The sequence below is a fragment of the Oratosquilla oratoria genome, chromosome 30, assembly GCF_046742065.1.
Source record: "Oratosquilla oratoria isolate Oo_2021 chromosome 30, ASM4674206v1, whole genome shotgun sequence".
Lineage (NCBI taxonomy): Eukaryota > Metazoa > Arthropoda > Malacostraca > Stomatopoda > Squillidae > Oratosquilla > Oratosquilla oratoria.
Window position 1 is genome coordinate 48,423,077 of NC_134806.1, and position 11,968 is coordinate 48,435,044.

Sequence of the window (11,968 nt, forward strand, 5' to 3'; positions counted from 1 at the left end):
TTACAAAGAAAATATTTGCTATATGCTGTAATAGAAATAAAACTAGGTGAGTAAGATGCATTGTGGGGGCCATTGAGCAGAATAAGCTGTCACAAGGAAGGAGAGACTAAAGCACTGTTTCCCAACCCTAGGGTCGTGACCCCAAGTGGGGTCGCCAAGACATCTTGTATGGTTGTTTTGATTAATATCAAGCTTCCAAATTCATATTGCTATGATAAAATACAATGATGTTAACTTCATCTTTTACAACCTTATATTACCTTTCTTACACATATATTTATTATACTTGCCGCCTACTTTTTACAGTCAACAACTAAGGCATATAATGGGCTACATTAGGTGGACTAAATTTTTTAATGGGGTTCTGGTACTATTTCTGACAAAATTTACTCATTTTTCTGTGGGGTGGGGGCAGCATTCCCTGACAAATGGAAACCAATAAAGTGTTTGCAATAATCACACAAAGATCAATTTCCAATATCCTTGATTATTGGATGTGACTGCTAAATTTTATCCAGAATTCTTATTTTCAGCTATCTGTACTATTGTATCTTTCATCATACTCTGGTGGAAGGTCAAATGAGAGTGGAGGATAGATGGAGAAAGAGGAAAAGGGCAGAAGGTAGGGAGGTACTTAGAGTGAACTGCTTAAATGAGGAAAAAAAGGAGAGTGAGTTTAAGAAGAAACTGAAAGAGGAGTGGGAGGGAATAAAGGATAGAGTAGAATTAGGAGTGGAGGAGGAATGGGGATGGCTCAAGGAGGGAGTCATAAGGTGTGCAAAGATGGTGTGTGGAACAAGAAGGGCGGGAGGAAGTAGAAGGAAGGGTAGTGAGCGGTGGGATAAGGAAGCAATGAAATGTGTGGAAGAGAAGAAGCAGGCTTTCATAGATTGACTGCAAATTAGGACAAGGGAATCGTATGAGAGGTACAAAGCAAAGAGAAGGGAAGCTAAGCATAAGATAAAGGAAACAAAAGGGAGAGCAGATGTGAAAAAGGGTAAGAGTATGACAGAAAATTTTGAAAGTAATAAAAAGATGTTTTGGAAGGAAATTAAAAGAGGAAGAGGAGGCGAATCAAGTAGAGAAGAAAAGGTAAAAGGTGCAGATGGAGAGATGATAATGGAAGAGAAGGCAGTGAGAGGAAGGTGGGCAGAGCATTTTAGGGAGTTGCTAAATGTGAAGGAGGATAGGGAGGGAAAGGTAGTTGCAGTGGGATGCGCTAAGAAAATGAGAGTGATGAGTGAGGATAATGGAGGAGAAATAGGGAAGAATGAATTGAAAGCAGCTGTTAAGATGATGAGAGCAGGTAAGGCACCTGGTATGGATGGATGCCACGCAGAATGTATGAAGAAAGGAGGTACAGTGATGGTGGACTGGTTGGTGAGGTTGTTTAATGTTTGAGAGAGGGTAGAGTGCCGGAGGACTGTGCCTGTATAGTTCTGCCTTACAAGGGAAAGGGGGACAAGTGTGAGTGTAGTAGTTTCAGAGGGATCAGCTTGTTGAGTGTAGTTGGAAAGGCTAATGGGAGGGTCTTGATTGAGAGGATTAGGAGAGGAACAGAAGGAGTAATTGGTGAGGAACAGTGTGGTTTTAGGACAGGCAGGGGTTGTGAAGATCAGATCTTTGTGGAAAGACAGATATGTGAGAACGCTATAGGAAAAGGTAAGGATGTTTTTTGGGCTTTTATGAATCTGGAAAAGGCTTACGATAAGGCAGGAAGGCACTGTGGGAGGTACTGCAGATATATGGGATAGGAGGAAAGCTGTTAAAAGCAGTCAAGAGTTTTTACGAGAGTAGTAGAGCTTGTGTTAGGATTAGAAATGGAGAGAGTGAATGGTTTGAGGTAAAAGTGGGACTTTGTCAGGGATGTGTTATGTTGCCCTGGCTGTTCAATCTTTACATGGATGGGGTGGTGCGAGAAGTGAATGCAAGGGTAGTGGGGCAGGGGTTGGAGATGATCAAAGAAAATGGAGAAAAGTGGGAAGTGAGCCAGTTGTTGTTTGCTGACAACACTGCGCTTGTAGCAGGATCAGAGGAGGGATTGAGGAAGTTAGTGACAGAGTTTGAGAAGGTGTATGAAAGAAGGAAGCTGAAGATAAATGTGGGTAAAAGCAAGGTGATGAGATGTACAAGGGGAGAGAGTGACAGCAGGCTGGAGGTGAGCATTAAGGGTGAAAGACTGGGAAAAGTGGATAGTTTTAGATACTTGGATGCAAATGTGATAGGAAAGGGAGGAGCGGGGGTGGAGGTAGAATGTAGATTGAGAGAAGCGAGTAAATGCCTTGGTGGATTGAAAAGTGTAATGAGAAATAGACAGCTGGGAATTGATGTTAAGAGGAGGTTATATGAAGGAGTGGTTGTGCCAACAGCATTGTACGGGGCAGAAACATGGAACATAAGAGAGGAAGAGACGAGTTTGAATGTGTTTGCGATGAAATGTCTGAGAAGTATGATGGAGGTTACTAGGCTAGAGTGAGAAATGAGGTGAGGAGGAGAACAGGGGTGGAAAGGGAACTGGGAGATAGGGTTGAGGAAAGGGTATTAGGATGGTTTGGCACATGGAAGGAAGGAATGAAGAAAGATTAGTAAAAGAAATATGGAAGGCAGATGTGGAAGGAGTGAATATGAGGGGGCGTTCTAGGATGATATGGATGGATGGTTTGAAAGGGGCATTACAAAAAAGAGGAATGTCTGTGGATGAAGGACGGGAGAGGACAGAAGATAGGGGTGAATGGAGAGGGATTGCGTACAGATGATGCTGTGATACATGAAGGGTAGTGGATGGGGGGATGGGGGTGAGGAAGTATGTATGAGAAAAAAAAAGAAAAAAAAATTGACGCAGCCCGAAGGGATTTCTCCCTGTCTTCTTGTTTTCTACATGAGGGGACGGAGAGGGGGTGTCGCCGAATTTATGAAGCGGCCTTGCTGTGGATGTGCTGTGTCTTGCGATACTGCTTCCGACCCAGGGCAGTGGACAGGATGCAGGGATGACCCGTCATCCAGGAGGTGCCAAGATGAAAGGGAGGGAGGAGGGTGGAGGGGAGTAGAATATATAGGAAATGGAATGGGTGGGAGTGGTTTCTATGCCTTTTTCTTTTTGGCTACTTCCCATGTAGGGAAAAAAAAAAACTTTGGTATATGTATGTATGTATCATACTATGATTTTTTTTTTTATCTTCTCTGTATTTTTCATTCATCCACTCCTATGGCTTATTATTGTTTTTAATATTTTTATATATCTGACATTTAATCATTTGTCACTTAGGCACCTAAAAATTAAATCTTAGGCCACTTAAAAAAGAAACATGTGATCATCCTCTCAATTTTTCTAATGCTTATCCTTTGATGACACCCTACAACGTTCTCATTAAAAATACATTTGCATTAGAGAAATAAGGGGGAACTGAAATTCCTAAATTATTGTGCATGGAATTACAAGGATCAAAGACTAAAGTCAAGGTCTAAAACGTATAGTATTATTTCAAGATTACATGCGAATTACTTGTGAAATAATATAAAAATCAGAAACAACATGCATTTCAAAGTTGCCTTGATACATGGAGTTCCAGCAATGTCAGTTTCTGCAATTACCCTGCCGCTAAGGATAAGATAAGTCAAACCATTTAAGTTTAGAACTTAAGACTTAGTTTCCTTAACATGTAATTTTCGCAGAAAAATTATTTTTTCCCTGATACAAACCTGAGGTACTCCTTACAATAGGATACCTTCGCGTAGCGCAAATATTTCTACTGCTAAATTGAAATCCTCACTCTGTGGGTCTGGGCAACGCTTATCCTCAGTAAGGGGCCCCATTGGGGAAAGGGGGGTGGGGCCCTTGCCCTCCACCACAAGTCTCGCACACTATAACCATTCTCTGAGCCAGGTATGAAATTAAGCACAAGGTTTGTCAGGCAAGGAGAAGGAACTGTTTAGAGGGGTGGTTGAGGAGGGCCATTAAAGGTAAGGAGTACCTCAGGTTTGTATCAGGGAAAAATTAATTTTCCTGCGAAAATTACATTTGTTCCGAAGAATACAAACTCTTCGGTACTCCTTACAATAGGAGACTCGGACTTAGAAGGGAAGGAAGTTGTTATCTAGCCTGGGAAACCGCCGTAAGGAAAATCTAGTGTGCTAAGACTATGTTGACCAGACCCCTATACATTCCCCTCACTTTGAAGTGCACCCCTTTCTGTTCCCTGGAGTGGAGACAGACAGGTTATAATCACTTTTGTACCACTGAAGGGCTTGAATTGATTCCCTTGGAATGCTTGAGAGCCCGCGGGTGAGGTAAGGGAATGTAAGAGTATGAGAAGGACTTTGGAAAGTTATCCCTGCAGTTGCCGAGCCAGAACCTGGATGAGTTGTCAGGGTCGGCTGTGTGCTCTTGAGGAGGGGTATATCATTTCAGGACTTCTTGGGAGGCCACTATGGGGCCCAAAGATAAGTTCCCTAAAGATTCCCCCATAACTTCTTTGAGGTAAAAGGAAGTGAACGTATTCTGGCTCTTCCATATACCTGCTTGAAGAACCTGGTTGACTGACAAATTCTTTCTGAAGACTAGGGAGGTCCCTACTGCTCTCAGGTCATGGGCAATCTGTGTGGTTCATGTCGCAGGCTCTGCGGATGACTTCCTTTGACCAGTAAGAAATGGAATTCTTAGTGATGGGCTTCGGTCTACCTTTAGTAGAGATGAACAACCTCTTTAATTCTGGTCGAAGATGTTCGGTTCTCTTGAGGTAGGTCCGGATGGCTCGTACCGGGCATAGTACTGTTTCAGTCTGTTCTCCCCCTACAAATTCGGCTAAGGACGGAACACTAAAGGACCAGAATCTAGGGTCGGATTTGGCAGGATCTTGGTTTTTGGCAATGAATTAAGGCATGAAAGTGAAGGAGACCTCTTTCCATCCTTTGGAATGGGCGACTCTATAAGAGATGGCGTAACTCCCCTACTCTCTTGGAAGATGCCAGGGCTAGCAGAAAAAAAAAAAGCTGTCCTCAAGGTGAGGTCCTTCAGATGTGCCTCTCGGAGAGGTTCGTAAGGGGGACCCCTCAGAGAGTTCAGGACTAATGCCACATCCCGCGGAGGAGAACTGATTTCCCGGGGGGGGGGGGGCATGATCTTTGAAGTGCCTTAAGAGCATGGAAATTTCCGGTGAAAGGGCTAGGACCATGCCCTTCAGAGAAAACACCTGATTTAGAGCTGCCCTATAGCCTTGTACTGCCGAGAGGGAGATCTTTTTGGACTTCCTGAGGAAGTGGAAGGAGGCGATCTCAGGAATGGTGGCTCGATCTGGGACTAACTTCCTGGAGTGGTACCATTTTGCAAAGGCATTTCATTTCCCTTGATAAAGGTTAGCTGAGGAAGAGCGAATAGGAGTGGACATGTCCTCCGCCACTTCTCTGGGAAAACCCCTCTTTAGGAGGATCCGGACCATAGTCTGAACGCGTGAAGATTGAGTGCTGAAGGGTTCTTGTGCCAAGCCCGTTGATGGGTGGAGGCAGAAGATCTGGTCTTCCCTAAAGGGCTACAGGCTCTTCTACTGCTAGCTCGAGGGGGTCTGGAAACCATAGGGCTTCGGGCCACCAAGGAGCGATCAAAGTCATCCGAAGGTAGGATGCGTGTCTTGCTCTCAGGAGTACGTTCTGGAGTAAGGGAAATGGTGGGAAAGCGTAGGAGTCCAGGTTGTCCCAACTTTGCAGAAGAGCGTCTTCTCCTGCTGCCAGAGGATCCGGGAGAGGGCTGAAATATATTGGGAGTTGGTGATTCCATCTCATTGCAAAAAGGTCCACTAGAGGGGAGCCCCATTTGCTGAGGATGAAGTTCGCTACCTCTCGATAGAGGGACCATTCTGTGTTGATTATCTGATTCTTCCTGCCGAGGTGGTCCGCCCAGACATTCCTCTTCCCCGGGATGTAGCGGGCTTTGAGTGACATCTGGAGATTCTTGGCTAGGTTGAGGATGTCCATCGTCAGAAGGCATAGTTCCTGGGAGACTGTGCCCCCCTTGCTCGTTCAGGTAGGCTACTACCGAGGAATTGTCCGACATTATGCCCACTACTTGTCCTGAGACTTGATCCTTGAAGTGACGGAGAGCCAGGAGTACTGCTTTCAACTCAAGCCAATTGATATGGGCTGTCCGCTCGACTGTGGACCAGGAACCGCTGATGTGATCGTCGTTGAGGTGGGCTCCCCAGCCCTCCTTGGAGGCATCGGAGAACAGGAGGACTTCGGGGGGAGATGGGCCGAGGGGCATCCCCATGAGAAGGTTGCATGGGCCTTCCACCAGAGAAGAGAATCCTTGACTTATTCGGTGAGGGAGATGTGTTGTAGGGGTTCTCCCTCTTGCGGGGCCCACTGAGACTTGAGGAGCCACTGTAGCGGTCGCATTCTTTGTCTACTCCTGGGGATTAATTTATCTACGGAGGCCATATGGCCCAGGAGGATTTGGCATTGTTTCGCCGTCAGGAACCTGGTCGATAGTGCCTGTGCAACTAGAGAAGCAAGATTCTGGATCCCCTTTTCTACTGGGAAGGACTTCATTAGGGAGGAGTCCAGGACCATACCCAGGTACGTGACTCTCTGTCTTGGTAAGAAATCTGACTTTTCTGGGTTGACTACTGTGCCCAATTTCAGGGCAAAGGTTAGGACCATTCTCAGGTGTTCTTGGCATAGCTGGGCGGAATGTCATCTTGGAGGTCCAGCGACACCATGAAGTCCCCTTCCCTGATAGACGCCCTTACGGACTCTGGGGTGTCCATTCGGAACTTCGTCAGGGAAAGGAACTTGTTGAGTGGAGACAAATCGATGACTGGTCTCCACACCCCTGTTGTCTTTTCTACTAGGAATAGCCTTGAGTAGAACCCTGGGTCCAGAGTCGAGACTTCCTCTAAAACTCCTTTCTGGAGCAGAACGGAGGTTTCCTCCGCTAAGGCCCGCCCGCGAGCCGAGTCCGGGTGGTAGCTGCTGACTTGGATGGGATAGGGGAAGAGGTTTGGGACAGTGTGAAAGGGAAGACAATAGCCTGTCTTGATGACTTTGAGGGTCCAGTCTTCCGCCCCGGCCTCTTCCCATGCTCTCCAGTAGAGGGAGAGGCAACCCCCTATCTTGTGCGGAGGGGTTGGCGAATTCATAGGATTCATGTGGGGGAGTCCGGAGCCTCTATAATGTTTGCGTCTAGGATCTCTAGTCGTAAAGGGACGGGGCTTTCCTGTCTGCCTTTTCGACTTGGAGTGGAGGGGTAGGGAATCAGCATGCGGGTTAGAGTGGGGGGCCCTCTTCAATGGAGCATAAATTTCTCTGAGGAGGGGATCACTGGGGTCTCCTAGGATGGTGTCTCTCCTGCGGGACTCAATGGTGGCCCAAGACGTTAAGAGGCAGGCCGCTTGATGCTTCAGAGCTCTGCTCGAGCTTTCCCATAGAGCCTGGAGGTTGCATTCCCCTTGGGGTTGCAGCCCGGGTAAAAACTCCCTTACTGAAGCCAAGACGCGTTCCAGCCAGGAGTGCACCGCGAGAGAGAGAGCCAGGCCCTGAACGAGGTCCCTGGATTCTCTGCCGGAAAGGATGACGTTTCTTCTGAGCAGTGAATCCACGTCCGCTTTGACAAGCTCTGGTAACCGAGCTGAGATCAAGGCTTCTTAAGGTTTGTCCCTGATGGGAAGTAGAAGCGTTTTTGCTGTTCCACTGGAACAGAGCGCCAGCGCGGTTTTTCGGGTGCCCGGTTTGTGAGTGCGTCGGAGGCCTGGTTCATGGCTCGTACCGTCTGTGTACTCCATGGGAGTTGGATTGGAGGTGGTTTTGTTGTTTGAGAATTGCCCGTCCTGAAGATTTCAGACTCGAACGTGACTTCCTCTTCTTGTGGAAGGCTCAGTTGATTAGCTCTCCTAACTTTAGAGAGGATCTCTGAGCAGGAGGGTGTAACAACCATCGGGGATTCCGACTGGGAATCCTGCGAAGTTTGGTAACTTGCCCTCTCATCCCCGGCGCTGTGGACGTCGTCGCCGTCGTAGCTGGCGCCTGTCCGGTCAGCGAGAAACACCGCGTCTGCAACCTCGTCCCTGATCTCTGTCCTCGTGATCAAAGGGCATGGAAAGGTCACCATTGATCACCCGGCTCTTCCTACAGTGGGCGTTATGCGTACTGCGGGATTCCTGAGTAGAAGAGACTAAGGGGCTCTTTGTCTTTGAACCCGGGTTCTTTGTCCGTGCCGGCGTCGAGTTTCCGGGATGGGTCGGGGGCAAGCCGCAAGCGACCTCATCCGGGAAAAATGTCATACAGGAGCGGTAGCTAGAGGTGGCCTGAGGCGCATGTCCGTCTACGCTAACCGTCCTGGTTGAAGGAATAGAGAACAACTTGGCCTGAGAATGACTCGAAGTGGATGTTGGACCACTTTCCTGGCTACTACGCTTTGGAGGAGGGACCGTCGAGTTTCCGGGATGGGTCGAGGGCAAGCCGCAAGCGACCTCATCCGGGAAAAATCTCGTACAGGAACGGTAGCTAGAGATGGCCTGAGGCGCATGTCCGTCTACGCTAACCGTCCTGGTTGAAGGAATAGAGGACAACTTGGCCTGAGAAAGACTCGAGGTGGACGTTGTACCACTTTCCTGGCTACTACGCTTTGGAGGAGGGACCGTCGAGTTTCCGGGATGGGTCGAGGGCAAGCCGCAAGCGACCTCATCCGGGAAAAATCTCGTACAGGAACGGTAGCTAGAGGTGGCCTGAGGCGCATGTCCGTCTACGCTAACCGTCCTGGTTGAAGGAATAGAGGACAACTTGGCTTGAAAATGACTCGAGGTGGACGTTGTACCACTTTCCTGTCTACTACGCTTTGGAGGAGGGAGAGAATTGCTCGTCTCCTCTGAAGCCGCAGTCTGCCTTCTCTTGTTTTTGGGGGGTGAAGAGGGAAGCCATTTTCTATGCTTGCGCACCTTTTTCCCTGCATGTGCTTTCCTGTGAACATGAAAGTACATGAAACACTATCATCTCACTGAATGCACGTCTCACACGGGGATGAAGGTGAACACTTGAGAGCTATACAGTTGAAACACCAAATGTGAGGATCCACTTGGGCTGGCGGTAAGGGGGTGAGACTAAGGTATCTCCCTTCGCCGAAGGCACACAACCCATCTTGAACAACAACAATACTGGAACCAGATTCCATACTTACAGTGAAGGGTAGGATACCCGGTGGCGGTTAAGGGAATAATACAGGAAAGGGAGAAGGCACTTAATAAATTCCAGGACACAGGATGGCGTAGGGAAACCCCGATGAAATTGAAGGACGACGAAATCCTTGGCGTCCTGGGAGTGAGCTGGCGACAATCGAAGCGGGTTGCTTGATTTTCGGCACATACGTAAATATTGAACCGTTGATTAATTAACGGTTCGCTGCCGTGTTAATAATGGATTTTGACTGAGAATCGGCCCATTAAGGGGGAAACCGATAAAAACTAAACATGTATAGTTGAGAGATGTTAACTCGTTCACTACTGCGAAGAGAATGGTTATAGTGTGCGAGACTTGTGGTGGAGGGCAAGGCCCCCCCCCCTTTCCCCAATGGGGCCCCTTACTGAGGATAAGCGTTGCCCAGACCCACAGAGTGAGGATTTTAATTTTGCAGTAGAAATATTTGCGCTACGCGAAGGTATCCTATTATAAGGAGTACCGAAGAGTTTGTATTCTTCGGAATAAACCTGTCTTTTCATGAAATCCAAGTGATATGTATAACAATAATCTCTATTTTATAATGATTATTTAGTATTATTGTTGTTGTGTATAGAGCACCAGGACATTGTCGTACTGATTAGAGATGGCAAATACAAATCATAAAAAAAAAAAACCAGCGTACTTCTACACATGGAGGGGAATGACTACAATTTTTTTTTATGAACTTATGATGATTTCCAAGTAAGATTGCTACGGGACACAAATATTCACACAAAGGAAAGGTTAGGATAGATTCGCTAGAAGTAATTTACTTCTCACTCAAGGATGTCAGAAATCAACATTTCATTGTTTCATCTATAGTGTGGTAATTATTATTGGGAATATTAGTGCTTTCCTCTGTTCGGGAAACTTTCCCTCGAGGTGTTATTTTCTTTCGATTCAGGAGCCTACCCTGAAACTTCGAACCACGCCTATCGTAACTTTAAATAATATACGATTAAACTCCCCTCCCTTTGATTTGTTAAATCTATGAAATCATTTTGGTTTGATAAATTGGATAACTTTGAGAAATTAGTTAAAGTGAATGTTAACCCGTGGCTTCGAGCTTTTATCGAACACGTAAGATTCCTGCCGAATACGGCCCACTATCGTCGGGCGGCCTCCCGTCGTTCACAGTTTTGCCCAAGATCTAAGTATACCAGGTCTAACCACTTCCGACCGAATTTCGAGGGAGTTGGCGCAGCGGGCCCGTGAACGTCACCTGGCGATTCAAAGTGGGGTTCGCGGGTCCTATAGCCGTCAGTTGAAGCTGGTGCGTCGTTCGGGTATGTTGTTGCCTTCGCTCGCACCGCTCCACGCAATTAGTTATATTATGACGAATATATTATAAAAAATAAATATATATAAGATATAGTTCCTGTCTATATATATGAATATATGATATATATATATAATATATATATATATATATATATAATATATATATATAATATATAAAATATTATAGTTCCTGTTTTCCTTGGCGTTTCACATTTTTCTTCAGTGTTTCACAAAGAGAAAACGGACCCAGCCTAATGACGTCAGAAGCTGCGCACAAGAATTCAAACGCTTTGACCTGTTTATTTAGATCTTGGTTTTACCGTTCGTAGAATTTTTTATGCGGAATGAAGCTTAATGACGACATCTGGCAGCTACCTGTAGTTTTTTCCTCATTCGCCACTTGGCAAAAGATCGACATAATAACTACCTATATAGTGTGTAAATGTTATTAATGCGGATTTTATAAGAAGTAATTAACAAATTCTATTCATTTGATTGATGAATGGCTTACTACATATATATTTAGCAGACATAATAGGGTAATTTCAAATTCCTCTTTCCGTAGAATGAAATTCCTCATAGAAAATTCAGCTTCTTGCGTTGGATATATCTTTTCTTACTATGTATACACATATTTCTGAACATAACTGTACAGTGCACTGGCAAATTATTGTAGAAAATATGCAAACCGAGGGAAAATGCATTCGAACTATGAAGCAGAACTAGTCAGTATTGTGGTTGCCTTCCTAATAGCCACACTTCAAGGATCACTCCGAGATGAGCCCTGCCTATTTGCTAGTGTGTTCAACTGATTTAATTTTCTCTAATACTACTGCGTTCATAACACACATGAAATAATAGTCCTCTAAACAGTCAAAGTATCAGAAGTAAGTAATCTTTCATGAGTACCGAATCTGACAAAGTTACCCCTTTATTATAGTAAATTCATCTGAATCAAAGACTATATAGGATATAGTCTTTGCATCTGAATGGGGGGGGGGTCACTCCAAAGAAAATGGAATGCATATCTTGAACTTAGGTATTTTAAAGTTCATGGTCTACTTCAGATTATATATCATGGCTAATAAACGGAAGCTGAGAGATGCATGGCTAGAGATTGAGGAATTCAAGCCATGGTTGGGAAAGGGAGATGGAGATCCAACAAAAGCTTATTGTCTTACGTGTCAGAAAACCATTGCAAGTAATTTGACGACGGTAAAAAGACACACAGGTTCCGTTTAACAACTCTTAACCTTACGTATTTGCTACTTTTTAACATATTAGGCATACATGTTTGAGGCACATTAATCGTTGACGCACGATCTTATACTCTCCCCAAGAGATTATATGGTTAATTAGTATTATCTATATCCGTTTTCTTTCTCACCTAATGGTTAGAAAATGGTAGCTGCAGTGAAACTACAGACTTTCCTATGTTTGTACACGTTTAATTAAAGGCTAACTGGTAACCGTTTATCCACACAGG